General features: G+C 30.2%; 1 protein-coding gene across 2 annotated transcripts in view; it reads right to left on the bottom strand.

Moving 5' to 3' along the window:
* Positions 1-19,062, bottom strand: part of LOC129905381 (inactive dipeptidyl peptidase 10) — a 162,299-nt gene extending 143,237 nt beyond the window's left edge. For both annotated transcript variants that reach the window (XM_055980857.1, XM_055980858.1), the window contains exon 1: positions 18,115-19,062. The gene's annotated coding sequence lies outside the window, so the exon portion shown is untranslated. The remainder of the gene's footprint in view (positions 1-18,114) is intronic.
* Positions 19,063-20,590: the final 1,528 nt, after the last annotated feature.

The following is a 20,590-nucleotide window of genomic DNA, read 5'->3' as shown; positions in this document are numbered from 1 at the left end:
TGCAGAACCTTGAAGCAGTTTGCGTTCGACAGCTTAAGTTAAGTGTTATGCGTTAATCGTGATATAAAATGAATTCAGAAAAATGGAAAATATCAAATCATGAAATGAAATGAAATTTTTTAATGAACAATCTCAGAAAACTTTTCGGAAAATAGGGTACTTAACTCAAATTAGTCATGCACTTAATAACTCCATTCGAATTTTGTCGAAAAAAATTGAATTTTTTGAGAAAAATGAAGTTCAAGCCAGCAGAACATGAAAATCTCGGAAAATTCATCGGAAAATGGAGCGCTTAATTCAAATTAGTCGAACATTCAATTATTTATGTCCAATTATTTCGAAAAATTGGAATTTTTTGAAAAAAAAAAAAAACAAATTCAAGTTAATAGAACATGAATTTGTATGGAAAATGAAAATATTGTTTTTTTAATGGAAAATCTCGGAATTTTTTTTTAAAATTTTGTACTTAACTCAAATTAGTTAAGCACTTAATTATTCAAGATAATTTAAAAAAAAAAATTTTTTTCGAAAATCACAGAAAAAAAATTATTTTTGTAAAAAAAAATTTTTTTTTGAATTTTTGTTTGGCACCTAAATATTATAACCCGAATTTTTTACTAACAGTTTAAGGCATTTTCTGCTAATTGCTCTGCTAACTATAAATCGAGTTAGCATAACATTAAGTTTTTCCAAAAGTAGGGGAGCACTTGATATAATTTTGGGGTACTTGCTCTGCTTACTTAAGGGACATGTTTCAATGTAGAGATTTAGAATTACAGAATTTTTAAAAGCAGAATATCGGATTTGCAGAATTTTGAAAAACAGAATTTTGGATTTACAGAATTTTGAAATACAGAATAATAGAAAAGCAGAATAATGGCATACAGAATTATGTTCATACAGAATTTTTTCTTCAGATACAGAATTTTGGTCATACAGAATTTTGGAATAGGTACAGAATAACGACCCGTTCCCAAAGCTTTCAACTAAAACTGTCACCATATCTAATTTTATATTGGACCTACAAATTCAAGCAAAAATATATAATCAAACTCTTAATTTATTTAAAGACAGTAAAAGTTGCTTTTGATGCTGACATGCATAAAAGTTCATCGTATCATTAAAAATCCTGGTTCATTATCAATCATCAAGACTAAAAAGTAATAAAAACAATGAGAATTATATATTTAACTGTGTTTTGTGTTATATCTATGATTAAAATTTTAAAACACATATATGAGCGGAATAACACAACAAGCAACCACAATTGACCTTAATTAAACAAAAGAGCTGAGCAGCGAACTTTATTTTGTTCATATTTTTTCTCAATTCTTTATATTCTATTCTTAAAAATGCCTTTTCATTGAATTATAAAAGCATTAATAGATATTGTTATTTTTTTTTTCACAAACAGTAATAGATTCCACCTTTCTCATTAAATTTTTAAACAAAATTCATATATTTGATACTTATTCATATTTCTTTTTTTAGTACCTACAATTTTTTAGTAAATTTTCTCATTTCCAAATGCTGCCTAAAACTCCTAGTTTCTCTCTAAAAATAATAAACCAATTTTCAAAAATAATATATAGTTTCCATTATCAGTCTCAGTGGAATTAATAAACCAAAAATGATACTTTCCATATGTATGAGCATATGTCAGTTCAATAATTGAAATTCCTTTGACTTCGAATTTGTTCGAAATGCAAACTATCTTCCATTCAAATGCCCCATGCTGTTATACATTTTAACAAAACAATTTATCTGAAAACTATAGTCAATTTTCCAAATTCATTTTCACTCCCCCCCAAATTTACTATTATATCTATGATATTCCCAGAATCTAGACAAAAACATGAGTAGCAATTGATTCTCTCTCTATCAACGAGTGTGTTCTGTTTAAATTCCTCATGCAATCTTGTACAACTTTGACTTTATTGCAAACAATTTGTGTGTGTCTGTCTGTCTCTATGGATAAAAATCAACAGCCTATCTATACAATTATTTTTGAATTTTGAAAACTCTCTTGTCTTCCAGTTCGACAAATAGATAATAAAATATGCCTATATATTCCTCTCTGACTCTATGTGCCAATACCTACTTACGAAATCCCGTTATACACTCTATCTGAATGCATTCAAATCAAAACCATAGGTACATTCGATCACATATTCGATTACACAAACAGGCAATAATATACGCCATCCCCAACCAAGCCGTAGCCAGTTATATATGTATGAGGACGAGAAGTATTGAGTATAACTGATTCACTATACCCCACTCTCAGGCCTGGAATATTTGAATGGGAATTCAAAACATCCTTATATTCAGCTTCAGGACTTTGGGTCTCTGCGTCATACCTCTATCCCATGAATCTCATTTTGAATTCTCGAAAGAAGAACTTCGGGGTCTCGGTGTGATGTTATATCTCGTATCTCGTGTATGCCAACCAGCCAGGCATAGAATTTACATATTTTTACTATAAATGGAAAGTTCTAAGAACTTGGTAGGATATAAAGAAGGGAGGAGAGGTAAAAAAAATCCTTCCATTTTTTTTTGTGTCCTGAATTTCTACAGGGCAACACAAAAGCCCGCGCCATACTTCCGTTTCAGAGAAATGGAATTTTAAATAAAATCATTTTCATACACACACACGAATACATGTGTGTGTGTATGATAGTGTATGACTGTATTAGTGAAATCGGAAATTTACAAAGCTGGAGGTTCCTTCCGGCCTGTTTTGGAACACAGTTCGCTTGAAACCAATTTACAATGACTTCGACCTCGTCTTGTCCCTTTGTTGTACATATATCTTTTATATACCCTTGGCCTCCATAACTTTACTCAAGGTTCAATCAATCTGTATCTCTATTGGCCAACATAGAGAATATCGAAAGGCTTTCTCTAATATGTGTATAGGCAATGTCAATAAAACCACAAATTGTTTGAGAATATGTATTTTTTTCTTCTTTCTACATTTTTTTTTTGTACTATAAAGAAACATGAAGAAAGAAAAAGTATGTTTTTTACACACACTAGTTTTAAGGCTATAATATATAGTTTGGGATAGTTAATGGGATTTTTATGGGATGGAAAACATTACTATTAGATTGACCTTTAACGATAATCGGGTTTTCAATGTTCAATGAATTAGGTAAAGGGTGTGTCCTTGAAATTGTCCGAAAGGAGAGTTAAGGTTATAACCTATTAGATGTGTATTAAAATTTAAGCAAGCTTGGAAGATAGTAGCTACCTTGGGCATCATCACACTTTGTTAAGAAATTAAATGTTTCATGAAATGAATCCTGTACAAAACCGGAGAATTAACCACTTTATAGTTTTATCACTCACTTGAAATGAGATTAGCTCGTATATATGGCGGTTAATAAGGTCAAAAAAAGGTCTATGGCTATAAATCTTGGAAGGTCCTAGTTTTAATTTTGCAGCCATCTTTTATATATAAAAAAGTTCTTTTTCTCTTTTGATATTTGCAATTAAAAATATAATTAATTTTAGTTTAATACAAGTTACAGTTTTCTTCCAAGTCTGGATAACAGAAGTATTAATGAAAGTTCGGTCTGAATATACATTCTGGGAAAAATACCCTGCTTATTAAACCCTTTATCTAAGGGTTAGAAAAATGTTTACCATAATATAAACTTTTTTCGAAATAAAAACGAAAATGTGTTTTTTAACAACTAGAATTTGACTTTAACTGGCTGCCATTTTGTAGTTACTCATTTTAATACAATGAAATTATATACAACCATAGAAAATATTATAAGGAAGAGAATGCATGTTTATTTTTTGGTCTACGACGAACTGGAGCAAAGATATTCGCTTAGAAGTAATATATCACAAAAAATGCATTTTTGTGAATAATTCCGCTAAAAGGAATGATCAGGTGGTGAGAAATTGGGTTTAAGCCTTTCAAATGTACCCCTATCGATCCATGAAATAAAAACTGACAGTACCTCTGTGCGCAAGGTCAAATGACGCTTTGACTGGAGTACAAGGGCCAAAAGGCAATTGAACCTCAATTTTGTTGAACAGCTCGAAACAGCTCTTTTTTCACTTTAATTTTGGTGAAGAACAAAAAACCAGTCAGGGGAAAATGTTATTCCGTGAGAACAAAAATATTCCAGGTGGAATTAAAAGAATATTTTCATGCCAGATGATGCGCCTTCCGTAGACCTTTCAAACTGTATATCTAACTCAAATTAGCCCAAAAGTAGGTAGCAGGTTTAGATCTTAGTTGTTGTAAGGTTATTTTAAAAACTTAGTTTTTATACTTTTTCTGATTCTTGTATGAATCTGAACAGAATTGTCGGATTTTTGTTTAAACAATTTTCCTTACATAAAAGAATAAGGTCAAAAGTAGTAATTTTAATTTTCTAACTGTAATTTTTCTAAAACGGGAGCTGATTTATTTTTTCTCACTTCGGATTCGAGTTCAACATACCGAAAACCTTCAGATAAGCATTTTTTTTTATTCTTCAATAAAGCCTTGTAAACTAGTGTAGTTAATGCATTTATTTATTTAAAAATTATATTTATGTTATATATTGAGTATTTTTAATTTGGGTTTTTATGCTCTTTGAGTTTTTAAAGCAATTCAAAGACTAATCCATTAATTTTTGGTGTTTTGCCAACATCTTTTTATTTTTAGTTTTTGACGTGATAACGTCTTATAAATCGATGAACCATGGCAGCCACCACAAAAAAGTGACGCCATTTTCTAACGTTACACTCTCGCACTTTCGCAGTACGGCAAAAAATTTCAATTCAAAATTAAAAATAAACTATTAGAGATACAAAAGTCTTCTATAGCTTATTTGAAAGATAATAACCTCAAGCTTAATCTAAATGATGGATTTTTAAAAATTCCGTCATTTAATAGGGTAAACAAGGGTAAAACGGAAAGATGAAATTTTGGCTAAAATCTAAACGCAAAGTTGTAGAGAGTTGACTTTTTTTTGTTATAGATAGATGAGACTAAATTAAGAATAACTGCATTTAAGGAAAAATTCTAAAAAAAATTTAAACTAAGCTATAACATTTTGTTTGAACGTTGTACACGTGTTGGGGCTATGACAAAATGATGATTTTAGGTACAGGAATTTTTTTTTGACAATTCTAAAGATGCCAGGTGGAAGATGAGGAAAAAAAATTAGGCGTCTGATACGGATTTTTTTCTAACACTCTGCGTTTCGGAATATGAATTTTTGAAAAACACCTTGTTTTTTAGGGGTATTTTTTGGTAGTTTTTGATTTTTAGCTTTCAAACTTATAGGACATGAAGGGTTTTGTCTTATGCATACATGTGCAAACACTTGGAATCGTTTAGTGAGTTTTGACTGAATAACGGAAGAAACAAGTTTTTAAAAAACACGTTTTTTTACCGTTTTTAACCGATTTTTATAGTTTTTTATTTTTACCTTTTTTTTTGTAATAGATACAGGAATAAAATATATTGAGTAATGATAGACCATGACCACGACTATATGTGTGCGAAGCTTCAATCATTTTCGTAAACACAATTTTGAGATAACGGTAAAATAAAATTTTAGAATTCAACAGGTTATAACTTTTGACTTTTATGAGCATCCTGATACAATTACCTTTCATTTGGTATATCACACATAACGGTAGACTAACTACAAGCTACACAATGTTAAATCAAGAAACTTGCGAAAAACCTCAAAACACCAGTGGAGATCTGTTGCCCCCCGAACAGCCACCAGTGTGGGAAGTACCGTAATCTCAGTCTGGAAATTCGACATGGTTGACTTTAAAAAATTCTAACTTCTCTTGTAGGCATCTTTGAAATGAGATTGATACGTCATATGAAAGGTGAAATAATAAGCTTTCACCTGGTTCAAAATTTTGTATAGGTTGTCGAACAAAAAAATTGATTCCATAGCGTGAGAACATAAATGTTTTTTTTGCTTTTTTTAATGAAATTTGATCGAGTTCAAAAAATTCTAGCTCTTTTTGTAGATGTCTCATAGACCTGATGGAAATAAATATAAGCTAAGACAATAAGGTTTCAGATGGTATACAATTTTTTATAGGTTGTTAGGGAAATAAATGGAATTAATGACATGAGAATATAAAAATTCATGTTTTCTTTGCTTTTTTTTGATGAAAATGATTGTTTTCAATAAATTATTTTTATACTATTTGCGCATTATAAAAATTTAAAAATGAAAGAAGAAATACTTGGCTTTTAAATTGCATATTTTTTTTTTGTAAGTTTTTAAATTAAAAAAATTAATATAATGAGAAAATAAAAAAGGTATTTTTTTTTTAGCTTTTTCTTGTAAATTATGATTGTTTGAAAAAATTAAACTCTTCAATTGACTCATTTTAAACAAAACCACACAACCTCTTTTTTGACGACGTTATCACGCAAAATCATCGTCCGTAAACCGGCTTTACACACAACCTCTTTTTTAAAACATTTCTTTTGTTATTTTCTTTTTTTGAAAAATATAGGCAGGGTGTAGCTTATACCAAGAGATTTTTAGACTTTTTAGACTAACATAGTTGGATTTCTGCAATGGAAAAAGTTATTCTGCCTAACGTCCAATGCTTCCTCTTATATATACATACCTCATTTTAAAAAAATTGTTCTGGAATCTTTGGTTCAGGTGTAGTAAATGAAGAGGTAATTTACGTCAATATTTCAAAACACTAACACGTTAACTGCAAACGTTTCCAGCTTTCAATTTGGCTCATCAATTTTCAACTTTAAGCTCCATTCACTTCCCCAATTATCATCATTATCATCATCATATCGTCTTTATTTCTTCCCAACTTTACTGTGTTTTTAACCCCAAAATGCTTCGCTCATAAATCCCCATTATTGTGTGTGTCATCAATAGAATGCCAGTTGCTTCCAGTTATACCATCCAGCTACACCAGCCGGGGCGCATAAAAAAAAAACGAAATTACAATAAAATCACATAGAACACATCCTCATGTCACATCACTATTTCCGAGTAGTATAGAAAGAGGAGAGCATTCATATAACATATCCTGTATAATCGTTCTATACTTCCCAGTTTCAATGCGATATGTGCGGTGGTAGCCACACTCGCACCCACACGTTTTCTTTCACATTTCACGTCCATATGTGATGCCATGTCGTGTGTCCATGAACCATGTTCCGCACCAAAAATGATCAAATCGAGAAATCACGCAACAATTGCCGCATTCATGCAAATTTAAAGCTACCAAGGACGAACAAGAGAAGGAAGGAACAAGTCGAGGCGCGCGAGCCGAACGGATAGAACAATTCCAACGAATCATCAACACATAAAAAAATACGAAACGAAACGAAATGGTAATCTTTCAGAAGTTGATGCTTTTGCTGCTGATGCTACGAGTGGCCTCCTGGCTCCTAGCTATGACTCATAGACTCCTCTATGCGCTCTCCAACTGCGGCTTCTCGTTTGGAGTAATCCTTAATCTTGCATCGAGAGGAGAGAGTACAGTGGTTTTCTACTGCACTGCATGGATGCATTCATGTGGATACACTCGATTTGCTTCGTTCGAAAATGCAATATTCGAATGAGTGATTTTTGCTGCTGCTTTTTCTTCCCTGTTGCTTGCCCGCCATCGGCATCATCATTTTTCTCTACCAATGTGACTATGAGTGTGTGTGTGTGTGTGTGTGTGTGTATGGAATTTCCCTTATAGACGCCATTATTATAGGAAATACGTGCAAACGTTTTTAAGATTAATAATAATCGCACATGAGGCTGGGAGCGTATATCCTAACCCCCCCCCCCTCCTTTCTCTTTCCTCTTTGAAAAGGAAGCTGTTTGTGGTATAAAAGGATGCAACTAACATACGTAGTTTACATGCAGATTACATCGTACTATATTGTTTTGCCTCTACTTTTTTCATCTTGTTTTTTTTTGTTCACTCTTTGCCTCTGTCAACACAATGGAAGGATTGTGTGCAGCGCGTTTAATTGAAACAAATGATTATTTTCGCTCTTTGTGGTCCTGTGTACCGTGTGTGTGTGTACTCTCCTTCTCTTCCTTCCCAGGGGATAATCTTCATAAATCAACACTCGAAAGGACTCATATCGAGTAGTTGAGAGAGAGTGTCGAGGGGCTTGTGGGAATTTTGGCTTTTCATAAAAATTTTCAATATGCACAGTTGGGTTTTAGATGAAACATGATAAAGTTGGGAAAAATGGTTTTGAAAAATTTGAAAATAAAAAAGTCTTTCATGTTTTGTAATTACTTTGTGGTTTTGTTATCAAGTGTCTCTCGATGGATTTTGAAAAATGCTATTTTTTTTTTTTTTTTTGTAAACCAGATTTATCTAAATTGTGAAACATATTGAATGATTGACTTTGGAGGAAATTTAAAGTCTTTTTAAGTTAAGTTAATGTATTTTTTAAAGAAAAAGAGGAATTTTCTGGTTATACTTGGTCAACATTCTAAGCTTAGTAGATATTGAAACATTTTTCTTATTACACCTACGATACAAATTTTAATAGTAGTTTACAATCTATATATTAGAAATCAAGATTTTTATAGGGATCTTGGAATTCTTACGGTTAACGGAAAGTAACAAGTTTTGCGTGAAAGCATATAAATCTGTTTGACGAATAGATACGAAATTCGAAATTCTTGATTAGACAAATTTAGGTCACCGTTATTTTATTAAAAAAAATCAATGCAAAATTTATGCATTAAATATTTCTTTTAATATTTGTTGAATTTAAAAAAAAAAAGAGGTTGTCTGTAAAGCCGGTTTACGTACAATGATTTTATACGTGATAACGTCATCAGAAAACAGGTTGTGTGCTTTTGTTTAAAATGAATCAATTGAAGTGTTTACTTATTTTACACAATCATGATTTACAAGAAAAAATTAAAAAAAATACCTTCTTTTATTTTTTCCTTATATTAATTTTTTTATTTTAAAAGCTTACAAAAAAAAAGTTATGCATTTTAAAAGAATAAAACCATTTTTGATTTTTTTTGCGCAGAAAGTATAAAAATAATTTATTGAAAACAATCATTTTCATCACAAAAAGCAAAGAAAACATGAATTTTTATCTTCTCACGTCATTAATTCCATTTTTTTTCCCTAACAATCTATAAAAACTTTTATACCATCTGAAAGCTTATTGTCTTAGCTTATATATATATCGATCAGGTCTATGAGACATCTACAAAAAGAGCTAGAATTTTTTGAACTCGATCAAATTTCATTAAAAAAAGCAAAAAAAACATTTATGTTCTCACGCTATGGAATCAATTTTTTTGTTTGACAACCTATACAAAATTTTAAACTATGTAAAAGCTTATTATTTCACCTTTCATATGACGTATCAATCTCATTTCAAAGATGCCTACAAGAGAAGTTAGAATTTTTTAAAGTCAACCATGTCGAATTTCCAGACTGAGATTACGGTACTTCCCACACTGGTGGCTGTTCGGGGGGCAATACAGATCTCCACTGGTTTTTTGAGGTTTTTCGCAAGTTTCTTGATTTAACATTGTGTAGCTTGTAGTTAGTCTACCGTTATATGTGATATACCAAATGAAAGGTAATTGTATCAGGATGCTCATAAAAGTTTAACAAAATTTCTATCTGCTCTTGGCCAAAAGTTATAACCTGTTGAATTCTAAAATTTTATTTTACCGTTATATCAAAATTGTGTTTACGAAAATGATTGAAACTTCGCACACATTTAGTCGTGGTCATGGTCTATCATTACTTTTTATATTTTATTCCTGTATTTATTAAAGAAAAAAAGATAAAAATACAAAACGTTTAAAATCGCTTAAAAACGGTAAAAAAAACGTGTTTTTTAAAAACTTGTTTCTTCCGTTATTCAGTCAAAACTCAATAAACGATTCCAATTTTTTGCACATGTATGCATAAAGCCAAAACCTACATGTCCTATTAGTTTGAGCGCTCCAAAAAATAGCTAGAAATCAAAAATTATCCAAAAATGCCCCTAAAAAACAATTTGTTTTTCAAAAATTCATATTTTGAAACACAGAGTATTGGAAAAAAAAATCCTTATCAGACACTTAATATTTTTTTCTCTCATCTTTCACCTGGCACCTTTAGAATTGTCAAAAAAAAAAATGTTCCCTACCCAAAATCATCATTTTGTCATAGCCCCAACACGTGTACAACGTTCAAACGAAATGTTATAGCTTAAATGCAGTTATTCATAAATTGATCTCATCTATCTATAGCAAAAAAATCAAGAGAAAAAATGTTGTCTTGGTCGTTTATAAGGTGAACTTATTCTATTGCCCGGCAGTGTATATTCGAATATTCGAAGTAAAAATCTAGTCCTATAATTCTGATTGATTATTTGACTTTAAAAGGATTTAAAAGACCTTAATGGATGAGTCAATTAAGTTCCAACTTTTGTTTTCTATCATTTCTTGGAATCCCTTTTTAAGAAGTTTTTGGATTTTTTCTTACTATATTTTGGAAAAAAAAAAATAATTATCTCAGAAACGACTTCTTCTATTTACCTACTTTAAACTTTAATTTGCACTTTACTGTGCATTTTGTGCATTTTTTTTTTTGGTGAAAAAAAGTTTTTTTTACTTACGGTACCTACAGAATCGTTTTTTTTTTTTTACTTCTCTGACGTTGTTCCAAAACACGCCTCAAATTCCAACCAAAAATTTTGATAATTCTCTACAAAAAAAAATCAATTTTTCGAAAAGGGATACACCATTTCTCACTCCTCTAGATTTTTTTTTCTTCATATTAATTTTTTTTTTAAATTCTGCTTTATACAAAGATTATAGAAAAATTAGAAAAACAATTTTGTATTTTTGTTGAAATCGGGTTGGTCGTTCACGAGAACGTCAGAAAATAGAGTAAAGAGAAACAATTTTTTTATCAAAATTGTTAGAGCGGTTTTTGAAAATTGTTTAGATTGTTTCTGGTCTTAAAAAAAAATAATTTTCTCTCTAGGGAACCACATTCCAACTTTGAAGTTTGAAAAAGATTATCTTTATCTATTTTGAAACAAAAAATGTATTTTTTTTTTTGTCATTAAATTAATAGAATCAAAACCTACTATTTTTAGAGCTTATACACGTGTTAGTTGTTATCTTACGGACTTTAAAAGAAAGTTTGTTTTTGGTAAACAAAATTACAATACCTGTGTTTTGTAAATAGTTTACCATTCTTGACAACTTTATTTTATTTTAACTACTAGAATGAGTTAAATTATAATTTATTTCTATTCCATCATGAACATTTTTAAATTATATTCTGTGAATTTCATAGATATTTTTTTATATTTTCATCAGTTACTAGTTCAATGAAAATATAGGACCATTATTATTGTATTTACTTCTCGAAAATAAATAGGTCAGTGGTCAACAACTATGCAATACACATTTCATTCATTCGAACTGTGAAAAATATTTATTTTTATTTTTTTGTTCAGTCAATTAATAACAGAGGTATAAAACAGTGTTTGACAGAATGTTAACTGATGGTAAACACCTGAGTATCATATCCAAATATTTTTTATTAAAAATAAAAATAAAACACTTTTTTATTTATCGACGTTATGGGTTCTGCTTAAATATTGATGTATCTCTAGGCTTTTATCATTTGTGAAACCATTATTATTTTTAAAGGGAAAATATTTTTTGAAACCTTACCGGAAATGGTTTTTTGTGTAAATAAAATAAAAAACATTTGACAGTTTTTTAGTTTTATTTTCACGTAAATTTTAATATACAATTTTAAACCTTTGCTGGGCATATACATACATAACCTTAAAACGAAAAGTTCCTAACAAATACTTGCAAATATATATGTAGCTTTGCCCATCCTTTAAAACTCGATTTAATTTTTCTTTGATAAAAAAAAGTGAAACGAATGTTTTTTTTTTAATGCATTTGAAAAGACTCTTTTATGCATGAATTAACAACCAAACTCATGCATATAGACACTTTAGGTTTATATTCAAAGCAAACAAGTGTCTACTCGTATGTACCACTTCATTTACTATTTTTTTTCATTTTCATTCTCGTTTCTACTTCACTTCATTCAAGTTACAAAAATATATATAAAAAAAAAAAAAGAAAACCACCACAAAAAGCCTTTTTACCATCCACAAAACCATTTTTCACTCTTCTTCAAGCCAAAAGTCCTGTGTTCGGTTTCATTCCTTTTGACCATTAATCAAATAGAAGTCAGGCCCTTTTCCTTATAACAAGAGTTCCTATATCTCTCTTGTATATCATACATTCTGAATATTGCACCTTTTGACCTATGCGAAAGGTATAACTAAAGAGGACTTGATCAAACATACACACAAGTTCCGGAGTTGAACAATGTGGCCTAAATGCATTTTGCTCATGAATACAAAACACATTGCCAGATCGAGAGAGACCCCTATGCTTTTGCGGCCTCTATAATGTTTCCACCACTACCGCACTAACCACTAGTTCATGTACTATTAGCTGCTATGCACGTCCGTTGGCGTTCGTCGTCATCACCATCGTTATCCTTATAGGAAAACGAGTGGGCCATAGGCCACCATCATCATAGGAATCAAGAGGCCTCCATCTGCACCTTGTTGGAGGTCGATGAACATCAGCTCTGCATAAAGCTGAGCTCCATATAAATGCATTCAAGCGTAGATAAAATATGTAAATGATTTCAAGGCTATGGCTTTTCTATTCATATTATAGAAGCTTGCTGGGTAGCCCCTGGAAATGTTGCAGCTTCCTCACCCGAAAAAAAAGGATTCAAATAAAAATATAAAAAAAAAATATCGAATTTGTGAAGAGGTGGTAATAGTTTTTATGTGGTTCCATTCAGTTTTGTGCATTTAGGCTTAAAATGTGTCCTTACACAGAACAGAATAGTGTCCTTAATAGAGTAGGAGGTGATGACGGCGTTATAATAAATGTTTTGGTTTTTTTTAAGGATTCACTTTCGATTTGCATTATAACATTGTTGGACAATTGTGTCCTTGTTCTAATATTGCATCCTGTTGCAGAGTCATAAATGGGTGTATTCAGGATGATAATTGCACATGTAATAGTGACATTTGTGTATATGAGGGCATAGGTTTTTGGGTATACCTACCTAACTTAATCGATGACATCATTTTCCTGATTTCAAAGGAATCTATTCAAAAGTATCTTATACAATACAAACTAACATATATATTGAAAGGCAAAAGGGATATATGAAGGACACATAACATTTGCATGGTAATTTGCTTCTGGGGTGTATAAGTAATCCTCTTACGGATTTGGCCTTGTTGCGGCTAATTGGAAATAATCCTTCCGGAGGAAAGAGGCGATAGAATTTCAAAGAGACGTAAAGTATCTATATAATGTATCTATTAAATGTATCTATTATTTGAATTTAATGACCAAACGACGATGACACATGAAGGAATAAATTGATGATTTTTACACTCTGAGTCGAAAGAATAGGGACAGATATTTGTTTCAAAAGATGGATTAGTGTCAAATAAAAACAAATAGCAAAAAAGTGAATAAAGTCTATAATAAGTCTAATAAAGTCTAAATTTAGTGATTGAAACTAATAATAGCGTAGTTAATCAAATTAAAAAAAAGCAAAATGGCTTCCGATTTTATCCAAAAGAAATATGCTATCAAAAAATGTGGAGCAATTTGATAGTAAGTAAGCTTTTTTATGCATAAAATAAGGAAAACAGTTTGTGACACTAATCGAATGACACATAGTGTACCTATTCTAGTATAGGTATGGTTAAAACCAATTGACTTATTTGAGCTTGAGGGCTTACGAATCGGTTACAGCAATTATCTTCAAAGAATGGAACCAAACTAAATAATAAGGAAATGATATAAAGGAAATTCGTAATTCAATTTTGTATTTGAGGACTTTTTTGTTTGCAAAAAAAAACTTAAGTTTATTTATAGAACGAAAAGTGTTCTAACATAAGCACTTCTAACAGATTAGATGGAAGAAGAGTTACGGCTGCTACTACAATGAAGCTTAGAGTTGTGGGTTCGCGAAAGGTATAAAGGTTCTCATGGGTAAATTTGTGTTTAAATATTAAGTTTAGAAAACTCACTTCCGGTCCGCCATTAGGAAAGATTTTAATAATTTCTTTTTGAGAAATTTTTTTTGTGATAATTGTTGATTTTTCAAAACTTAATTTTCGGTGTTCGAACCCTTTTAAAAATAAAATATTTAACTTTTGGGCCAGTCCGCTATTATTTTTAAATTTCTAAATTACAATTATTGTTTTTGTAACAATGCAAAGTAAAATAGCGTAATTGAAAGAAATACAAGTGTTTTTCATGATAGTTTTTATCAAAGTTTAGTTAAAAACAGTTTAATATAGCAAAAAATCTTCATTTAACGCAATTAAAAAAAAAAAAAGTAAATAAAATGTACGACTTACATTACAATTACATACCTTTATCTTAGATAATTTTTGGAAGTTAAATTTTTTTTAAGTTTAGATTTAACTAAAAATTATGTCATTTTCGCAAAAAAGACAAACGTTATATTTCTGCTGTACAATTTTTTTGAGAAAACCTAAACACGCTTTTTTGTTAGAATTTTTTTAGAACATTGCGTACGCCAAATTTAATCGAAATCGTTGGAGCCGTTTTCGAGAAAATTGCAATATCTCTAAAACTTTATATAGGAGATATCCGTTAAGAACAAGATATTAAAATAAAATAAAAACGGGCTAGGAAATCACGTACAATTTGTCTGTAAGGAGTTTTTGGCAAATCTATCAATCCTTTTGAGCTCTTTTTAAACTTGTAACGGATACACGGTGTAATTATTGGCAGTCTTAAAGGTACAATTATTGGCAGTGCCAACGATTGATGTCCCAAAGCACGCATTATTGGCAACCCCCTGCCAATAATAAAACCACTACTTTATATGGGACCAATTATTGACACCCCTTTTTAATTAATTTGAGCATATTTTTCATATAATAAACAATTAAAAATATTTAATTTATTATATATTTAAACTAAAAAAATCCAAAAACTCAAAAAATAATCAAAAACGGACAGTTACCAAATTCAGTGTCCTTAGGAACACCGTATTTTTTGCACTTTTTTCATGAACTAAGAACGGCTTTACTTTTTTACTAATTAAAAGGAACTGAGAATTAAATAGACCTAAATAAAAATACAGAATTGTAGAGAATTGATACAGATTATGAAAAAAACATGATTTTTGTTCCTGGGCATAGTAGTTTTTGTGAAATGCTATATTGCATGAAGGGTGCCAATAATTGGTACAAAAATCGGAGGTGCCAACTATAAAGTAAAGATAGCCAAACCTTAATTCAAGTTTTTTTTTTAATTTTGCTTTACTTTTCTGTGGAATTATTGGTTGGTGTGGCACCGACTATTTTCCGTACAAAATACGGTTTCTCAACAAGAAGTGGCCTAATAAGGGTCTTCAAAATATAAAATTGGACCTGAGAAATCATGTTATCCGGTTAATATACTAAATGAATTAGACACATTTTTTCATTTTTAAAACAAACAAAATACCTAATCAACAAAAAATGAAAATTTATTTTTGATAAGAGGTATAAGAGGATGCGTGATGCATCATATTTGGATATAAGCCCAACTTATATTTAAGGTGTCCTTCAAAAATAAGAATACTATCAAATCGCATAGAAATTTTAAATTTTCTGTTCTAAATGGTAAATTCGCATTTTATTTAGGCCCAATTTATTCACTCTCCACTATATTTAAAGTCTCATTAAAAATTCGAAATCTGTCAAATCGTATAAAAAATTTTAAATTTCCTTCATTAAATGGCTTTAAATTTAATGAAGTGTGAATAAATTGGGACAAAGTCACAGATTATAAGCTTTCAATTATTTTTTTTTTAACTCTCTAATATGACTATTTTCAAGAAAAAGATACGGTTACATTAATTTAAAAAAATTTGTACTCTCATGAAAATTATTATTAATCTTAAAGGGCTAAAACTCCTGATGTTTGACAGTTCGGGGGCATTTTATTCAGTGGCGTAGCTAGCCCTTTGGGGGCCCTGTATCCAATTTTTTTTTTTAAGGAGCCCCCTTTATCTCCTAGACTTGGACACAGCCTAAAAAGCTTTTTTTTAACTAAAACACTTATTTCAATAAGTTTCATTGCACTAAAACTTATCAAAGTAGTACTTTCCTTCTCTTTAGGCAAATTCGCTGATTAAATCCTCCATGGCTGAACAAGATCAAGATTTTCTGCTTTTATGGATAAAATCAAAAAGCACGATAAGCGTCAATGTCCAATAGATGTAATGAGATATTTTTTTTTAATGTTTTGCCTTGAATGATCTTTTAGCTGACCTGGTACCCCAAAGGGTCAAAAAACCTCAGACAAATTTTAACCGAGAATATAAAATTCGATAACCAATAAATTGAATCGTTTATTTCAGAAACAACATAAGTCCAGTTCTCACAATTTTTGTTTTTTTTTTTTTTTTTTTTGAAATTTCTCATTTGTGTAGTATAGTTATTCATCTTTAAAAAAAAAAAAAGTAGTATTCAAAACATATGCATTCGTATTCAAGTTATGCATTCGTACAAAAAAAAAAGTTGAGATAACATTTTTCCATGACATTACGATGGTAGACAATGCCAAAAAAGTGGGTCCCGGAAGTCCGTCTGTCTGTCTGTCTGTCTGTCTGTCTGTCAGTCTGTCTGTCTGTCTGTCTGTCTGTCTGTATAAGAACCTACAGCCTAAACGGATGGACCGATTAATGTCAAACTTGGTATGTAGCGTTATTTGGCGACTTTTCAGAGGGGTTTTTGGAATAAATTTTTTTGGACCAAAAATAACGGTACTTGTCATATACCGATTTTAGTAAAATTAAAATATCTCGAAAACGGCTCTAACGATTTTGTTTAAAAAATTCAAATGTTAGTTTTGAGCTAAGGTCTATATTTCAATGAAAAAATTTTTTTTCGAAAATCATTATTAACGGTACCTGCCATAGAACCATTTTTTTGTTAATTCGAATATCTCCGAAAGTTCTTATTCGATTTCAACAAAACTTTTTGTGAAGAAGCATTTATATAATTTAAATATAAACCAAAAATAAAATTTTAAAAAAAATAATTTTTGGATTTTTAAAAAAATTTTGAAAATTTTTTTTTGAAAAATCAATTTTTCGAAAACGGGACATTGAATTTTTTTGAAATTTTGTTTTTAGATGTTGATTAGTGATTTCTACAAAATGGCATACCAATTTTATTTTCAAACTTTTTTTCCAAAAAATTATTTATAAAAAATTGTTTTTTTAAAAAACGGCTCTAACGATTTTGAAAATTTTTTTTCTTAAAATGCACGTTAATATATCAATCAAAACTGCATACTTGTTTTGGAGGGCAATTCAATTTCACATTTTATTTTATTTTTTTTTTAAACGAATTTTATTTTTTTTCTAAATTTCTATATAAAAAGTCTTAAAAATTTAAGCAACTTTAACTCCAAGAGCAAGTTCGTGCGACCCAGTCGTGCATTTTATTATTTTTGGTTTAGTTTCACTCGATTTACCTAACTGTTATGAGATCATCAAAAAACTGGAAATCAATATTATAACAAAATAATGCTTTTTATCCTGTTCATAGTAACAGCAAAACATCCCTGTTTTGAGAAAAAAATTAAACCGAAAAAATGGTTTGAAAAAAAAAAAAACATTTCTAATTGAAAAATTAAATTACCTGCTAAAAATTTAAAAATTATCAAATTTAATAAAATAAATTTTTAATTTTATTAAATTAAATTTGAAAAAAAAATCCCTTTTTTAAATTTCAAAACCATTACCATTGTTATCTATTTAGAACTCAATCTGCCATACATTCCCACTGCCGCCGATTAAAATGTATGAAATAAAATCCCCTATGGCAATAAATAATTCTGCAAATTTCAATTCAATGCAAAAAAAAAGTACGTATTCAATTATTCCTTTTAAGCAAACACTATACCCTAAATATTTGAATAATTTATGTATATTCAATTGAATTTTAAAATAACCCATTGGGCTTTAAGAAATATATATAAAAAAAAATCAAATAGGAAAAAAAATGTTCCCACTTACCTTTTCATATGAATCAGGGAAAAAAAAAAAGTATTCTCACAGCTAAATTTGATGAAATTCCCAGGCGTATTTTGTCGTCGTCGTCGTCGTGATGATGGTTGGTGTGTTGTTCTGTCTGCTCGAGCAACAGCAGCAGCAGTTACTCAATCCACGATGAGGATGACACTTTTTCACCTCAACTCAATGTAGTGCCGCCGACCGACAATATCCCTAAATTCGTTACTGATGTAATCGAATTAAAATCGAATACACAGGAACCGGAAACAAAGTGTCGTTCTCGTCGCTGTCGTCGTCGTCGGCGTTATTTCTATGGGTTGCTCTGATGTGTGTCGTTGTTGTCGTCGTTTGCTGCAGCAAAGGATATTTTTATTTTTTCGTTTTATTGAATTTTTCAAAGGCAACTCAGTAACGCCATTAAAACATTTGCACTTTATTTACACTCAATTATCACACTCATTGCTGTGGGGACTGAGTGTTTTTTTTTTTTTTTTGTAATTTTTTTTTTTATTTCACAATTTTAATTTAATAACAATTTCCCATCATCATCATCAGCAATGGAAAATTGTTGGGAAAATATATATATAAAAAAAAAAGAAAATTAGCACAAAGCGATAGTTGTGTAACTTTTAAAGGGGAAAAATAGTAACGAAAAAAAAAACATCAAACTTTGCCCGTAACACTTGTATAGAAGTTATGTGAATGGCATGAGGGCGACGAAGAGGACGACATCATCGGTGGACCGTTGAAGCCCATTTATATATAGTTAAGCTTGTACACGACCGACTATGAAGTGCACCTTGCTCATTAACGGCATAGAACAAGGTAACAATGTTCTTTAGGTAAATCGACACAACGGAGACCGGCGGCGATATGGGTGGTGGAAGGAAGGATAGCTAATAGTTGGCAAAGGACACGGTTATGTTCTGCACAGATTTTGTTTTGTATTTTTTTTTTTTGTTAGCAAAGTTTATCCTTTTTTTTGTGTTCAGCGGGTTTGGCTAGTAGAACATGGCCACAATACAACACCGCAAAATGTTTCATCTACTAGACTGTGTATCCTGCAATGAAATAGATAAAAAGAAGAGTCTACGTTAAAGTGGAAGGATAAAATCAGGACTACGGAAAGGTAGATAGAGAGAAAAAAATTTAAAAATTAAAATCATTATGACTTTATTTTTGGTAAAAGTTTTATTTTTCGTTATTGTAAGTGTTAAAAAAAAAGATATTATTTGAAAGACTGAAGTTTTTGTGTTTAAGGACTTTACTTTGAAGAATTTTCATGTAATAATCATTGAGGTAGATATTTTTAAGAGATTTTTTTGTATAATCCAGTTTGATTACATTATTTTCAGCTCAATTTCACCAAAGAAGATGGAATAAGGTAGATTTATTTTAACTTAACATAAAACTATAAGTTCAAGCTAAGGGCAGTAATTTTTAAAATAAAAACATTAGAAATTTTGAAAAGCAGGATTAACAAAATGGAAACAAGGCAAGACTTGTAACGAGCTTGCGTTGGCGTTGGAATAAATTGGGTTTTTGGGACCAATTACAGATTTTACTGTCTCTTCGAAAAAAAACACCCTTTCACCTAAATTTTTTTTTATGAAAACTCTTTATTCTTGCTTTCCATCCCAAATTCATTATTTTTACCATATTTCATTAGGGTGACCCATCATTTTTGTTTTCACTAAAAAAAAACATAGACTTGTTTCTAATCTTAAAAGTAACATAATTGCTGACTTATCGCGGATTTTTCTTATTTCCCAAAAAAAAAACAACCTATCACCTAAAATATTTGTATAGACTGTTTGGGTTCTTGGTTTCTGCTATAAATGAAACATTTTCACCAATTTTTATTATTGCAACAATTATTTCCCACTTTTTGAGGTACTAATTCCGAATTTTATCATTTCTAAAAAAAACACCCTTTCACTCAAAATAACTTTGTACACTTTATAGATTCTTAATTCTTATACCAACGAAAACTTTTTCACCAAGTTTTAAAAATTAATACAATTTAAGTCAGCTGTTATGACAACTTTCTCACACACAACTTAACCCATCAAAAAAACACCCTTTCACCAAAAATATTTTTAAGAATTTTATGAATCCTTTGTCCCTGCTTTATATAAAACCTTTATCCCGAATTTTTATTCGTGTAGCATGTTTTTCACATGGGTTCGGTTATATTTTACCTTTTGGGGTCAAAAAAAAATCAACAATAACTTTTCTTAGAGCAATCGTATATTGACTTTATTTTTATGTCATTAGATTCAGCATCAAAAAATACCTTAAAACATGTGTCATATGATGATATTTCAGAAACAATTTGTTTCACTATATTTTTGAGCTTCACCCACGAAAAAACACTTCTTGTCCACCAAAAAACACTAATCCACCCCACTTTTTTGTATAGCCTTTTTTATCATTGGTTCTTATCCCAAAAGCAAACTTTTTGCCAAGCTTCATGAGT

Source organism: Episyrphus balteatus, chromosome 1, assembly GCF_945859705.1.
Source record: "Episyrphus balteatus chromosome 1, idEpiBalt1.1, whole genome shotgun sequence".
NCBI lineage: Eukaryota > Metazoa > Arthropoda > Insecta > Diptera > Syrphidae > Episyrphus > Episyrphus balteatus.
Note: the sequence above shows the minus strand (reverse complement) of the source record. Positions and strands in the feature narration are given on the sequence as shown.